Genomic DNA, 15,444 nt, shown 5'->3' on the forward strand with positions numbered 1-15,444 from the left:
GGTCTGCACGAAGCTCCTGGCTTTTGAGAGTGTATGTTTGGCCAAAACAGTGTTAAAGAAAATTTGAATGATATGCCTTAAGTGTGCACCACATTCTAACAATTCTGAGCTGTTGAACAAAAAAAAAAAATTTTTTTTTAACTGGCTTGGACCCAGAAGGCATTTAAATCTGTGATGCCCAATCTACAGGGACTGGGTCCTTCAGGGGATGCTATTGTTGTTTAGGAGGGGACCACTTTTCATGGTACAGGACTATCCCAGCATTGAAGAAAGTTTATCGACCCTGGTACCCTACCACCAGTAGATGCTACCTCCCATAGTAACAGCCAAAAACACTCACGCCCCATACGTATATTTCTACAAGATTCCAAGCGCTATGGTAGTACTCTTATGGAGAACTTCAAAACATAATATTTTCGAGAAATAAAGTTGTAAGCAGCTCCTCCCTCGAACACCTCTGACACAGAGAAAACAGCTCAAAAAATACATTAAATTTTAAAAGCTTCTACACATGTAATGTTATAAACTTGAAAATACAACTAATTTTGAAGCAGAAGCATGAACTGTCCATTGTTGCTTTATTGCATATAAGACAATGAAAAGTGTTCTCTATTACAAAGATGTTCAGACCATTTGCATAAAATAATACTAGATTTCGTTTAACCAAGACATATTAAAAGTTTGGAATTTGGGGGAATTTTTTTTCTTGCAAATATCAATATTTAGAAAGCAGGTACATGTGTGTCTAACTTTGCTATATTGGTCAAAATTGAGGAAATTTAGACATTAGAGAAAGAGACAAAAGTATGATATTGACTATGAGTAATTTACACTGCTCACTTCTGTTCTCCATGCACATTTCTGTTCTTTTTTGGCATTTGTTGGTGCCCCTCTTCCTACCCTGGCTGATATCTGGGGTCCTCTTCTTCTCCTGGAGCTTCTTTTACAAACAGGAAATTATGCTTTTTAAGATCAATAGACTAGTTGAATAATGGGCAGGATAATTCTTCACTAAATTATCCTTTGATAGATAATGAATTCGTGCTTGCCTCCTGGACACCAGGTCTTAATCCACTCAGCTTCTAGGGAGGGGAATTTTGGAGATGGTGCTGCAGACCAGCAATGAAGATATTATAGTGTCAGGGTTTCCAAATGTCCTCAAAATCCTCCACCTACTTTTAGACCCAACTCAGCAGGCCTCTAATAATCGTGGATATTTCTTATTTTATCTTCTACTCTTGGAGATCAGCAGAGTTTCTTAATTTTTAAATCTTCTAGCTAATTTGAGGCTTGAGAAGGATCAGATCAGGGATTCCCCAGCATCAATACCAATTCTGGTCTCCACTCCTGGCTGGAGAGCATTTGAAGGAGCTTGACACCCCATTGTGCACTTACACTCTTGGTTTTCTGTCCTCCCTACATGAGACTCTATACCACAAGACACTTCACGCACCCTAATCTCTCTAACATGGCCAGAATATTCTAGAGGATTTCCTGAAAGCCTCACAAAATCAAATTTAAAATTGAAATAGCTTTTCCAAAAAAAATGAATGAATAAATGAGACCCATGTTTTTCCAGTGGACACAATGTTTCTGATCTCGTGTGATCATAAATTCAGCACAGCTATCTTCAGCATCATAAAAGTTATCACCATTAGTCATAAAATGAAAGCAAGGCGTGATCCAGCCTTTTAACTCTGTAAGCTTTGCAAACATTAACTCCCATATGTGCGTGGACAGGTGACCCTGAAATGTGATTCTATACAAGATTGTGTATGATTACAGTGCTTTTCATTAGAAACAGCTGAGTTAGTGGGACATGCAGAAGATTCAACGCCTGGTCTGCCCCATATGGTTGTGTGGCCTTGACCAGATCACTGAAATTTCCTGAATCTCTGCGACCTTGTCTGTAATTTAGGGGTTAGAGTATCTATCACCAGGTCTGTATGAGGAATGAATGAGATGTTATGAGGGACACTCGGTAATGTCAAAAAGCAAGAGCATTGCTTCTGCAGAAGTATCATTGGTAGATCCAATACTATTTGAGAACGGAGAGGTATGCTTTGAGGGATATGCTAAAGGGCTGGCTGTCCTCAGATCCTCCTGGCCCTTTTCCTGCTCAGCATCACAGGATCAAAGGCGTGGCAACTGGGCATCCCTATAGGCTGAGTGTTCCAGGTTCCCCATAGGTTGGTTTCAACCCATGTTGGGTTATGGGGCAAAGAAAAGTAAAAAACCAGGGTGTTTCTCTCCCTTTCTGCAAGTGACTAAGGCAGTGGATTTGTCTCCAGCTCTCAAAGATAAGTTCCATCCGTAACAACCCCTACCCCTGCCTCTCCAGCCTGTGAGAGTAAGGGGTGGCTTTCTGCTGTTGATCATTCCTGGGCTACCTCATCATCTCTCCTGGATTCCCGCTTCTTCCATCACATGTAAGTCCTTGCATAAAATCTCTCTTTTGTAAATACATTGAGTAGTTTCTTTTTCCCTTTTTTGACCCTGACCAAATTAGAATTAATAGTAAGAGAACCTCTCACCCAGAGAATTTTCCTGACACTAGATGTGCCATTAGAAAGTCATTTCAGGGACGCCTGGGTGGCTCAGTTGGTTAAGCAGCTGCCTTCGGCTCAGGTCATAATCCCAGCGTCCTGGGATCGAGTCCCACATCAGGCTCCTTGCTCGGCAGGGAGCCTGCTTCTCCCTCTGCCTCTGCCTGCCATTCTGTCTGCCTGTGCTCGCTCTCTCTCCCTCTCTCTGACAAATAAATAAAATCTTAAAAAAAAAAGTCATTTCACTGGAGGGGCCCATGAGTGGCTCAATCAGTTAAATGTCTGCCTTTGGCTCAGGTCATGATCCCAGGGTCCTGGGATGGAGCCCTACATGGGGCTCTCTGCTCAGCGGGGAGGATGTTCTTCCTCTCCCTTTCCCTGCCACTCTGCCTACTTGTGTTCTTTATCTCTGTCAAATAAATAAAAATATCTTAAAAAAAAAAAAGTCATTCCATTGGGTTCTTTTCCTTAAAGGGGGGAGTAGCACATTACTAACAAAGGCTACAGAGTAGCACGTTCACCACTCCTGCCTTGCTCTTTCTTTCATCCATCATTCATCCACCCACCCATGGAACTTTGTATATCTATTGTGTTGGGAGTCCATCAAAGTGCTGGGCACACACAGATGAACTAGACACACAGTGTGATAGACCAGGTGATTTCAAGATCTCTAGTGATCTGAAGGGTGAACTGCCTTCATTTGGGAAATCAGGAATGACAATGTAGATTAGGTGCCTCGTGCTGGACTTGGCCCTCGGTATCAATAAAAGCGATCTCATGCACCTGTTTACACTTCCTACCTCCCACCTCTCACCTCATTAATAAACTGAGGTGAAGTGAATAATAACCATTCCATAGATAAAGAACCAAAGTCCACAACTGTTATCTGCCTAAGGGTGAGCAGCTAGGAAGCGACAGAGTCTGCGGCTGAGGTCAGATCACATGGCTTCTTTAAGTCCTCTGTGCACACGAATGTGTGAAGATGTGGGGTCAGAGTAGAATAGCAGAGAGCATTTTCCAGGAATCGGGAAACCCTAGTTCTCATCCCTTCTTTTCAGATTTGACCCTAACACCCTATCTGGCAGACACACACACAGATCAATTAGCTTCTTTGAGCCTGAGGCTCCTTGAGTGTCAAGTGAGACCAGCACCACCTCACAGGAGTGATAAAGACCGTCCATGTGATACTAGCTCACAAATGTGTTGTACACGTGCAAGGTATTCCTGCTCACTTCTATTGCGAGTAACAACAGAGACAGATGGGGTAATAGGCACGGTTTTATATGAGCTCCATGGACCAGAAAGGGTTGTGATTAAACATCTGAAACGATGCTTTGAGGACGGCAAGGATCTGTTTTGGTCCCACTGCAAATCTTCCGTGGTAGTGTAGTCCAAGCATAACCCCGTCTCATCGCTTTAGGTAATACAAGTCAGTCGCGGAGACAAATTGTAAAACTGAACATAAACTGGGCATTGTTGGGAGAGAACAGTGACACTGTGTAGCCTTACTGCACAAAACCTTATTTTGTTTCCAGTCTTTATTTTACTCCCCATAATCATGTACATGCACAAAAGCAGATAAAAAGGGAAAGTTAAAAAAGAAAAGAAAAGAAACAGTAACAGCTAACATGTACCTAGGCTTTATCATCAAGGTTTGGACTCCTAAGACCTTCCTGCGCATTACCTTGCTTAAATCACACACAGCAGCTCTGGGGTAGGCACTACTTTACTTATCCCCACTTTACAGATGGGGGAACTGAGACACAGGGGGTAACGAATTTGCTCAAGGTCATATAGCTAATAACTGGTAACGCTGAAGGCCTGTAAATAAGTAATATGAGAATGCATCCCTACAAATTACAAAACCTAATAGAGTCCATAGGCACACATGATCTATCTACTTTGGATGGGATAAGTGTTAAGGAATCACTTTGCATGCCTTTGACCGTCATCCTAGGCACCTTTGACTGAAGTCATAATTCTACTACAGAGCCGGCACCTTTAAACATTTATCAGGCTATTTCAAAGGTTAGTCGTCGTCTTTGCTCCTTTTCACTTTTACTTTCTCTAAGCAAAGGTTATTTGGTACATTAACTTAGGTGATTAGGGTAATAATGTCTGGAAACCTGAGCTTCTCCCCTCTTTTTACATAGTATAACCCCAAAGCTTCTGTGCAGTACTAGAATGTTGACTTTAAAAAAATGATCTTTGGTATTATTTTAAGGAAATCGTATGGGAAATTATCACGTCCAAGAGAAAGCTAGACTCGAGGATCCCGGAAAATGAAGAAAAATGATGTGTCTGCGAAAACGGTAGCTGGGATTTAAAAAAAAAAAAAAAAAAAAAAAAAAAAAAAATCCCCCAGGGTCTGTAATTTGACTGCACTCTTTGGCAACGCTCCAGGGACAAGTCCAAGTGCTTAATCTCGCTCTTGGGCTCTCCCCCTCCTCCTCCCCACCTTGCTCGCCCGGGGGCTGCGGGGAGGAGGGACCGAAGATCCGCTGCTCTGGGCGGCGGAGCCGGCATCTCGGCGCTGGGAGGGGCGGGCCCGGGCGCGGCCGAGCCGGGGAGCGCGGCCGAGCGGCGGGGCCGAGCCGAGGAAGAGGAAGTCCGAGCCGGAGCGGCGGCGCAGGGCGCTCGGCGGGCGCGGGAGCCGGAGTCGGAGCTCGCGCAGCGCAGCCGCACCTTCCCCGCGGACCTAGAAGCTCGGCCCCCGCGCAGGAGCCGCCCCTCTTCGGGTAAGCGCCGGCTTCGCCCCGACACCCGGGGTCCTTTTCCAGGGATGGGAGCGCCCGGCGGGAGCCGCGGGGAACGGGGAGGGGACCCAGGGACCCTCGGTCCGGCACCCCAACCCGCAGGTGGCTGCGAGCGGAGGTGGTGCCGGGGGCCCCCTCTCCCCTGCGCGCTCCCTCCGGGGTGGGAGCAGACGGTGTTCCCGGAGCGCGTCCCCGTCGCCGGGACGCGGGGCCGGTCGCTGCCCGCCGCCGCCTGGAGGGGGCGATCCGCGGCCTCCCGGGCTCGGGGCTCCGGGCTCCGGGTCCCCGGGTCCCCGAGTCCCGGCCCCAGCCCGGGCGCAGCCTTGATCTGCCGGCCCCGCGCTCCCGCCCCTCCGCCTGATCCGAGAAGGAGTTTCTGCCTGCACGCAGGAGTGTTACAAAAAACCCAACCCCACAACTCAGACTAGATCGTCCGAAAACGGGACGCGACTGCCAGACATCCGAGGTCAACTCCCCAACACCGGTCCCGGCGCCTGGCCTCCCAGGACCGGCGAACTGCGGTGGGAGGAGGAGGCCGGGGCTCAGCCTTTGGCTTGGGGGACCCCTGCCTTGGTGTCCCGGCTCTGCAAATAAGATCCCTGGGGGGGGGGGGGGGGGGTTGAGGTGGCTTGTCCGTAACGTGGGTAAATGGCAGCACCTGGTCCGCTGGGACGCTGCGGACCTCCTGGCCTCGACAGGGTCTGCGGGGGATGCCCGAAGCCCAGGGCCCTCTTTGTGTCCACTGTTGAGAGTCTGTTTCCGAAACCAGAAGCCTAAGGAGGTTCTAACCGGGAGAAGTTAAGCTGTTACATTTCTTTCGGTTCCTTGGAAACAATGAGATGGATGACTTTTTTAAGCGCGCCGTGGAGTCTTGTTTGCAGAGCCAGCCTTGCGTTAAGTTCTGGTCCTTAACGCTCCGTTTGTACCGCCCTCAGGTGGCCCGGGCTACTGCACAGATTTCTGAAATCACTGAGTGGAAGTCCCGAGGAAAGGCTGTTTCCAGCAGGCATCTATGCGGAGCTGGGTGTGTGTGTTGGGGGATGCGGGCGTTGGGGGGTGGGGTGCGAGGTGGCTACCGAGCTACCTTGCGTTTCGTATTTAAACCAAGAGAAGTCCAGAATGTTGACTCGAGGTCAAATTTGTCATCTCACCGAATTCCAGGCCTAGAGAAGTCGTGTAAATGCTATGAAAATAGTTATCAAGTGTGAAAATCAGCTTCTTCTGGCTTCTCAGTTTCTGGGGTTGGCTGACTTAAAGAATCTATAGGCTTTGGACTTTGATTAGACTCTGTTAAAACATTTCCAAGCCTGTCGTGTCCGGGGAATAAGAAAACTTTTCTAACTTGGAGACCTGAGCGGGCCATTCCACCTCTGGTGCCCTTAGCTTTAACCCGATGACAAAGTGATCTACAGGAACCAGATAATTCCTCAAGCTTCACGCTCACCCCCCCTTCCCCCACTCTCCAGTGATATTTATTTGGTGACAAAATTCAACCCTTACAAAGGGATGGTTTGACATATGATCCTTTCCTGTCTTTGAATCTGGATTCCTAATTCGTCACTTTCCTTTTTGTCCTATTTGAGGCCCCTGGGGAGGCCACTAAACCACTTAAAGATGTGTCCCCAGAGTTGTCCCGTCTTGCTGACCTCATCCCTAATAGGTCATCCACAGCCTGATGTTCCCTTTCTGTCCTACATGCAATCCGAAGCTCTCTGTTGAGGGGCAAAGTGAGAAAATCATCTGGCAGTCTGATCCGTGATGGCTTCATGCTTTCCCTGATGGGGTTTCCCTGCTCATCTCCATCTTCGCTATGGGCACCAGTTCTTGTAGTGATTTGAATATGGCCGATGCTACCCGATACAAGCTTAACTCTTTCCCTGGGAGACTCAGTCTGTGCTTCAAAGAGATAAAGCGGTCACTTTGAAACAAATCAATAGAAAGCAGCAATGTCATTTTTCAAAACCAAGAATAACCCGTACTCTTTTGTTCTCCTCTGAGGATGTGATTTTTGAGTGATTTAATTAAGATTTAATGGTATGTAGCCTAACATATACATATGGGAAAAGCTTGAGTAGCCCTGAGTCTTTTGAGCTCTTAGGAAATTAAAAGCAATTTCTGGATCTATGCTCTGAATTTTTTTTTTTAAGATTTTTATTTATTTATTTGACAGAGAAAGAGCAGTAGGCAGAAGGAGGGAGAGAGAGAGAGGAGGAAGCAGGCTCCCTGTTAAGCAGAGAGCCCAAGGCACAAGTCTCCATCCTCTATCCCAGGACCCCAGGATCATGACCTGAGCCCAAGGCAGACTCTTAACCGACTGAGCCACCCAAGTGTCCCTGTGCTCTGATTCTTAACAGTTGCTATCCACTGTTTGCAGGCTTCTCCCTCCTGTTTTCATTGCTAGTGATTGGTCTTTCAAGCAATGATCATCTTTTAATCCTTCTGCAGGGATGTTTAGATGCATGGAATGTTAAGGCTAGAATGGATCCTGGATGATCTAGGTGAGTCCCTACATTTTAAAGGTTTTGGAAAGCACAAGTAGGGAAGAACCAAATGTCCTGGAACAAACTGACCTGTGAATGAAATTTGCCTCTCCATAGCTCATTGGCTGAGACCTTGACCCTGCTAAGGAAATTATTTAGATGTAGATTATTTTATAACCAGGAAAATGTAACAATTATAGGTGGTTGCTGTCAGAATTATCTCACCTTTACTCATTTCTTCCTCTGTAAATTTAGGAAATAATGACTCTCCCCTGGGGAGTCACACTGAGCATTGATGATTATTCATGAGACAATCCATTGTAAGTGTTTGCCACATTGTATACTTTAAAGGTGATTATTGTTGATAAACCAAGCCCCAGGAGTGATTGTTTTTTCTGGAGGTTGCAAAGCTCTACTAGCAGAACTGTGATTTAAACCAGGTTCACTTGTCTTTGCCCCCAGATTGTATTATCTAGAAATGATGGCAGCATAGGAAAATATGTTTTATTAAATGCAATGATTCATTCTTTCAGGAGCTTGTCTCTTTTGTCTTCGGAAAAACATGGTTCCTAAAGCAAAATGGTCACATATGCAGGCAGGTATGGAAATGGAAACACTTTCTAGAAAGAGACTGTAAGCAGCCGAGCACTTGCAGGTGGCAGACATCTCAACTACTAATGTTTCATCGCAGCCTCCATCAATCTTAATAAAACGAAAAAGCTGACACCCAACCATTTGGGCAGTCAGAGCCATGGGCATCTGTGCCAAGTAGAACTTATGATTAGAGAGCCAGCTTTCAAGTAATTAAGAGAAGACTCTACATTCAGCTTTTCATTGCTCATGCTGATGAAAAGCAACAGATGTTTTAGCAAAGATAATAGAGGTGTAGCTAATCCTCCTAGTAGGGGTGGTGGTGGCAGGTCTGTTTAGGACAACAGGGCCGCAGGTTACCTGGATGCTGTAGAACTTCCAGTATGCCCGGGTGATTCCTCTCCCAGGGACCAGGAGTGGACAGTCTATCTAGGATAGTTTTCAAGTTTGAGTCATACTTTGCTCTCTTCTCAAACTGTATACACAAGGGTACCACCCCCCCCCCAAATGTTTTTCTGATGAGGTAGAAGCAAGTAGAAATTCCCAAGCCTGAACATCTTCTTCTGGTAAATACTGATTTACTGTTTGATGGAAAGCAAAAGGGTGTCACATTCATGGATCCGAAAACCCATAACCTTCTTCTTCCTTCTCTCATCCCATATAATCCTGGAGGAAAAGTCAACCTGAAGTATGCAAGGTTAAGTTTTGAAAAAGACTGCAGCTACCCCCCACTTGATGTACTAACCCAATGGGAGGAGAGTCAGGGCTTTCACGGGTCTTTAATTAAGAAAGTTGTTTTGGTAAACTTTAATAACCAGGCGGCTGCGGGGCCTCCTGAAGACACTTACCACCAGCACGAAAAAAGGTAAAACCGTTACAGCAGTTGGCCAAAAGATAGCAAGCCCTTCAGTGTAAGGGAGGACATCTTCTTAAATTATCAAAGACAAAGCTGAAATGGGTGTGAGTCTAACAATTGGCTAAAAATTTAGAATTCTCATAAGAGGAATTCCTAGAGCAATAAATTATCATACCATTGAATTGGCTTTCATTTCTGAGATGGTAAATGGGTCTAATTCTCTACATGTCTCATCACATTAGACACTAATTTGGATGGATGACCTGTGTCAGAACAGAGATGGAGGAGGAGGATAAGAAGTTCTAGATAGTAAATTTTTTTCCATATAGAGCCAGATAGTAAGTATTTTCTGGTACCTGTATGCCTATGCCACATACTCTTTGTGTTGGAGAGAGAGTGTTGTCTGTTTATAGTCCTTTAAAAATATAAAAATCGACCTTTCCTTGACTGCCACGTAAGAGTGGCTACAGGTTGGCCTTGACCTGTAGCCGTAGTTTGTCACCTGTGTCCTAAATGAAATAGGCTATGTTTGTGGTATGCGTCAGTATTTCTGCAGAAACCCAAAGTAACAAATGTAATAGGCTTTAAGGTGGCTCAGTAGACATGGACTTAGAATCAAATCTCCATTGTCATTCTTTTTCCAGTCATTCTCGATTTTCTCTTTACACTTGCCTTAGAAGTCTGTTCCACATGGCCATCAATTGACGTGAGAATGGCCATGCCAAATTTCAATATTTTCTCTTGAGTTGGGTGCTGAATGGAAGAGAATCTCGGCTGAGATAGAGAAAAGCCCACACTGAAATGGGTTGTTCATGAAGAGTATTGATCCTATGAAATGAAGATCAAGCCCCCCGGCATGGCACCCAAGGCCCTTGTATTTACTTTTCTTCAAGCACCTCCCATGTATACTCTCTGTCCCTATCAGTCCAGGTAACTCACAGAGCCCTAAGTGGGCTATGCTGTCTCCCATTAAAGGTGGAACCCTTCCATTCAAGGTTGAAATATGCATCACTTCCATGGAGACTCTCCTCATGCTCGCTTCGGCAGCGCACATACCATGGAGCCTCTCCTCATCTTATTAGGCAGAGGTGAGGTGAGACACCTGTACTTCTTTATTAACACAGGACCTTGTACTTAAAGCACTTAGAAGGACAGAGGGATGTGATGATCCCCAGTAGACAAATATTACTTTTTTTTTTAAAAGATTTTATTTATTTATTTGAGAGAGAGACAGTGAGAGAGAACATGAGGGAGGAGAAGGTCAGAGAGAGAAGCAGACTCCCCGTGGAGCTGGGAGCCCAATGCGGGACTCGATCCTGGGACTCCGGGATCATGACCTGAGCCGAAGGCAGTCGTCCAACCAACTGAGCCACCCAGGCGTCCCGACAAATATTACTTTTTAAGGGTGGGAGTCTGTAGCTTTAGCGATCTTCCCATATAGCTCTGGACAATCACAGAAGTATTTCCAGGCTTTGTGTGTGATGTACAGAATAGTATGGTGCCTACGGGTCTGGTTTTTGAGGTGAGGTTGTGCCGAGGTCTAGTCCTGGCTTCGCCACTTAAGCTACCATCTGCTGTCCCATCTTTAGAGTAGATAATAAGAATGACCTCTAAATTGCTAGGATTAAATGAGATTTGCCTCCATAAAGCATTTAGTTCAGGGTCTGACATGTAGTAATTGCTCAATAAATGGTAACTTTCCTTCATTCCATTCAGAACTTACTATGTCTAGGATGATGCTTGATCCAGTTCTGGGCATAGTGGTGAACATAAGAGATGTGGTCCCCATGGAGATAGGATACCAAGGGAAAGGAATCAAAGTGTTGGGTGGGCCACCTTAGACTGGGCTCCAGGAAGCCTCTCAGAGAAGGTCATGTGTGAACTGTGACTTGAATGAAAATGGTGAGTTCCCACTCATCAAATCCAAGATATTTGTGAAAGACACCATCTTTTAGGGTCCCACTAAAAGCAAATGGTGTCAATAAAATTGACAACCCTCTCCTATAAGATACATCCCTAGGTTGTGAAAAATGTACATCTTAACATCGAGGACATGTATTGATATTTGATATGTATTGATATTTGTTGCTAAGTAACTATTCATGGAATACACTAGGGATGCTCTATGGTTGCATACAAGATTGGAGCCAATGGTTCATATTCTGAGTTTCTCTCTTCTGTTTCATACCTCTGAAAAAATGACTTGGATCAATCAAAGATAAAGATTATAGTAAATTAAGACATTGTGAGACACCTCAGACTTTTGTGAGCTGATCTGTTTTTAAAATAGTTTAAAACTTCCACTTCGATCCTTTAAAGGAACAAATTGTATTAGAGAATCCTGTCTACGTGGAATTGACCTACACATACCTTGGGTAGGAGTGAAGTCGAGTGGCTTCTGCAGCTGGATAATTCCTTTTGGCAGCTGTCTGCAGGGATTAATGCACATAAATGCCTTTCTAGGGGCAATGAAGACATTAGCTGGCGCTTATGTCCTTCAGTTTTCTAGAGTTAATTCAACATAAATACTCTTTCTCTCCTCTGTCTCCCAAGGGGCTAATCATTGCTCTGACCAAGTAGGTCCTTTCTGATAATGAAGTGGAAGGGGCTCCATTTAGAAGCAGCCCCCTTTTCTCCTCTGGCAAGTCTCCAGGTTTTCACACTCCAAGAGATGTTCTCTTCCTGTATTTCCCCACCCTCCACCCTGTTCAGAGAGTAAAAGGCTGCTGAAATCTTTTCTTTCTGACCACCCTCTAACTCTGAGTCCTTACTCATCAAGGTCTTTTTCTGCACCCAGTGTGGACTCTTCCTGTCTCTCTTTCCTTGACCAGCTCTCCCCATCTGTCTAAGATTCTTTTAACTCTTCGGTTTCTAAATGGATGACTCCAAGATTCTTTCAACTCCTTGGTTTCTGAATGGATGACTTCTGAATGGAGCTTTGACAACACGTGGCTATTTCTAGCTGTCATAAAAATGTGCTTTCAAGCTGTTTGGGTATGAAATTCATACCCAAGTCCACAGCACTCAGTGGCATGTTGTTCCCCTGAGTATAGTGCCTTCCTCAGTTCTGTCCCTTTGGGCCCTCGCCTCCTCCAGTGGTCCACTGCAGCCCCAGTAAAGTCCCCTTCCGTGCTCCGCCTGACCAGGAAGGGCAGTCACTGCTTGTCCAAGGAGGAAACAAAGTGCAGACCTTTTCCTCTTCCTTCCTCCACCTTCCTCGATGGAAGTCCTTGGGTTTTAGGAGGTCTTCAGAATCCCTACCAACTCTAGTTGAAATCGAGTCCTCGCAAACAAGGAGATGCAAAGGAAAGGTCATTCGTACGCATTCCAGGGATGCACATGAACCAGCCCAGCCTTAGGATGATTTCAGGCTGTCCCAGTCTGTGACTAGAAAGCTGGCTGGGGTGACGGGGCAAAGGTGGGGGAAACATGAGGCCACGAGGAAGGTGTGGGGGCACGGAACTGAGGCCATCACAGAGTTCAGCTTCCCGGGGCTGTGTGATTACACACGGTCCTCAAACACTACCATCTGTGCTTCTCCGACGTGCCGGGAGGGAGGGAAAACTGTAATCTGGAGCATAAATATACCATCCTGTGTTTGTTCCCTTTAAACCATGTAAACCTGTCATTAGGTTAAGCATCTGTGTTATGCTAAAATATTATCACCGCCTCAGAGGAGGGTACAGTAGCTGGTCTGAAACAACTTACAGTCTAAATATCCAGCTGTCTCATGCCTCTTAAAATGTGAATCGACTAAACACACGAATTATGGAGCCTAAGAGTCAGACCCAGGAATGTAGGATTACCTAGCGGGGGATAGCAGAGCATAACAGAGACGTAGACGCTAGAAGTTAGGGGTTTTTTTGTTTTTTGTTTTTTTTGTGTGTGTGTGTGTTTGTTTGTTTTTTTTTTGTTTTTGTTTTTGTTTTTTTTAATTTTTTATTTTTTATAAACATATATTTTTATCCCCAGGGGTACAGGTCTGTGAATCACCAGGTTTACACACTTCACAGCACTCACCAAATCACATACCCTCCCCAATGTCCATAATCCCACCCCCTTCTCCCAAACCCCCTCCCCCCAGCAACCCTCAGTTTGTTTTGTGAGATTAAGAGTCACTTATGGCTTTTTTCCTGTGATTTGTTTGTTTGTTTGTTTTTTAAGAAAAGTGTTCTATTGTCTTATGCCTTTGCCAGCGTAGATCAGACTTTTGGGAGAGTGCCGAGGAATAATGGGGGAGAGGCACTAAGGGTGATGATGTGGGCAGGAGACAGATGGAAAATGGGCACGTGGATGGGCTGCCTGGGATTGGCTGTGTCTAGAAAGTGCTTGGGGAAATGTTTGGAAGCTTCTGGAATATCGTTATGGAGCAAAATCTTGGTGGTCTTGGCATTTTTCCACTATTCTTCCCTGTGTATATGAGATAAATGCTTATTTTCCCCTCTCTCCTTTAACAGTTGTTTGGGTTAAGCTCTAAGGAATGCCATTTAATCACAATATTTAATGATATCTGATCTTGAAGCTAAAATGGTAAGGCAAGTAATGTGAAAATAATGTCTTGTGGTCCAAGGAACCTTGTGGCCCCTGGTGTGCCCTGTTACAAGACATTACCTCTAGCAACTTACAATCCAGATGACTTCCAGAAAGTGTCATCATTATAGAGCACTCATTTTTTTTTTTTTGTTACTTCTTTTTAGAAGTTACTCTGCTATGAAAGCGAATATCATGAAGTTCTAAAAATCGATTTGTCACAAGCCCCACAATAGCAATGCCTTTCAAAATCCGGAATTCCTCTGAGGAGCAAAAAGAGATTTATTTCGCTTTATGGTCTACATATCGAGAGGTGATACTATTTAATCTAGCACCGTAGTTCAAGAAATTTCAAATAGGAAGTTAACAGGTATTTGTTTTTACGTTCTTATGTAAATGAAGGAGAAAATACCTGTCTGTAGCACCTAAAGACATAAGAGCTAGCTACAGCTAGCCTGAAAGTCCCCTTGGTTTTGGATTACTGATATACGCAATAAACATGCTTGGCAAACATTCAGGAACTGTATACCATATACCGATGAGAAGATTCGTATTTGATACTCCAAAATGCAATCAAATATCAAACTCACTTGCTCTCTTTGCTTCCTTTTTGTGGTACTAGTTCAAACACTCTTTCTGTGGCGCTCATTTTGGGGGAAATGGTGTGCATGCAGAAGATTAACTTGTTTTTCTCAGGTTTGAATCCTCAGAGTTGAGATGGGGGAATAGCCTGGAACTGGGCAATTTACATGTCATTTAGAAGTTACTAGAAAATGCCTTCAGTAATGGGGATAAAACCATGTAATGAAGGTGTTATGAGATTTAAACGTGCAGTGTGTGTGCGCTGCCTCGTAAATAATAAGCCCTTGCTAAATAGAGGCTCTTTTACTGTGTTCACTGGGTGTTACCCTGTAGTTTTATTCCCTGCTACTAGACCCTGGAACAACAGACCAACATGACAATGACCGAAGTAAAAGTCCGTGGTATGACAGAGGGAAGAACAACACATTTTTTTGGTTTGTTTTACTGTAGTAGAGACATGATATTCATTATACTCGAACATTCCAATGAGAATTAGTTTATTCAACAAAGATAATTTCCTAAATTCTGGGGATATGTTGAACAAAACAGACCAAATCTGGAATGAAGGGAAAACTCTTTGTGACGAGTGCTGTAAAGAAAAGAATATAGGAAAAATAAAAAAAGAAGAAGAAGAAGAAGAAGCAAAAAATATAGAAAAAATGCCTCAGGGGTGGGGTGCTGTCTTTGCCTGAGGGCCTAGAGGGCCTATCTGAGCTGGTTACATTGAGCTGAGCCTTAAGTAACAAGTGACCCTGAGAAAATCTGAGGGAAGAACATTGGTGTGTGTGTGGGGGGTGAGGACCTAAGAGATAGGAGAGCAGTAGTGGTGGGAGATGAAGCTAGAGGGTCAGGCAAGCAGGACCTGGACGGTATCGATTTTTCTATTATCAGAGGTCTTTACCATGGCTTAAAAGTGCAAAGCACTTCAAACCGGAAGGTTTGAAGCAGGGGAGTGACCTAATATGATTCATGGCCAATCATCACTCCGGCTGCTGTGCAGAGAGAGGACCGCAGTGGAAAGTTTGGGAAACAGGTAGAACAGTTGGGGCGCTCTCGTAGGTAGCGGTCCTCGCAGAGGAGGTGATGAGAAGCGGGTTGATTCA

The 15,444-nt window shown here is 44.8% G+C and overlaps 1 protein-coding gene across 3 annotated transcripts in view; it reads left to right on the forward strand.

Annotated features, from left to right (window-relative positions):
* Positions 1-5,129: 5,129 nt before the first annotated feature.
* The window catches only part of PLEKHG1 (pleckstrin homology and RhoGEF domain containing G1), a 216,714-nt gene continuing 206,399 nt past the window's right edge, over positions 5,130-15,444 (forward strand). For 2 of the 3 annotated variants that reach the window (XM_059401257.1, XM_059401258.1), the window contains exon 1: positions 5,130-5,284. The gene's annotated coding sequence lies outside the window, so the exon portion shown is untranslated. The remainder of the gene's footprint in view (positions 5,285-15,444) is intronic. The other variant, XM_059401259.1, reaches the window with a different exon arrangement.

This window comes from Mustela nigripes, chromosome 5, assembly GCF_022355385.1.
Source record: "Mustela nigripes isolate SB6536 chromosome 5, MUSNIG.SB6536, whole genome shotgun sequence".
NCBI classification, from domain to species: Eukaryota; Metazoa; Chordata; class Mammalia; order Carnivora; family Mustelidae; genus Mustela; species Mustela nigripes.